This window comes from Brassica oleracea, unplaced genomic scaffold (genome assembly GCF_000695525.1).
Source record: "Brassica oleracea var. oleracea cultivar TO1000 unplaced genomic scaffold, BOL UnpScaffold00847, whole genome shotgun sequence".
Taxonomy (NCBI): Eukaryota; Viridiplantae; Streptophyta; class Magnoliopsida; order Brassicales; family Brassicaceae; genus Brassica; species Brassica oleracea.
In genome coordinates this window covers 14,281-15,162 of record NW_013617477.1, presented here as the reverse complement: position 1 = coordinate 15,162, position 882 = coordinate 14,281, and positions in this window count along the sequence as shown.

The window sequence follows — 882 nt, the reverse complement described above, 5'->3', positions numbered from 1 at the left end:
ATTTAGGGTTTCAAGGCCCTTAGGGATTCAAATTCGAGATTTAGGGTTTCAGATTCAATATGCAATCAATCTAGCTGACTTAACTCACAATCAATAGAATCAATCAAGCAAGCAAGCCTTATGGCTAAGGTTTATGCCTCATGGCCAAGAAGAAGCCACACGGCCATGAGGAAGCCACATGGCCAAAACAAGAAAAGAAGCCGCACGGCTAATGATTCAATTCAGGATCAATGAATATAGTTTGTTGTGTAATTGCAATCCTAGCATAGATGCATTCTATCAGTTTATACAATGTACTCAACACAAGCAAGCTAATCGGCCAAGCAAAGAACAATCATACTTGATTTCAATTTCAATTTCAATACCATCCTAACATGAGATTCTAAGTGCAATTGCAATCAATCAATGTGATTAGGTTTAGGTATGAATGCCACAAGTATGATTATGTCTAGAACAGTTTAACCTAATCATATAGTTTCAGATTTTGATTTTTAAACAATCTAAACTAGATCATTAGGGTTTTGGGAATTCGATTTGATCATAGATCAAGGGAGTTTAATTTTGAGATTCAAAACTTTCAAGGTTCTGATTTTAATTGATCAATGGATCAAATCTCGATTTTAGGGTTTGGATCGAACTTATAGAGTTTCGATTTACTCATAGGGTATCGATCTATCATCCTATGGCTTTCATCCTTTTAGAGATTATATTTTAGGGTTTCAATCTTTACAAAACAACCAGATTCGATTCATGTTTTCAGAATTCGAAATACCTTTAGGTTTTGAAGATTGTAGAACCGGACCACCAAGAGAAGCTCGAGCTGGACGGGACGCGAGCTGGAACAAGTGGGAACGCGAGCTAGAACGGACGCGTGCTGAGGCG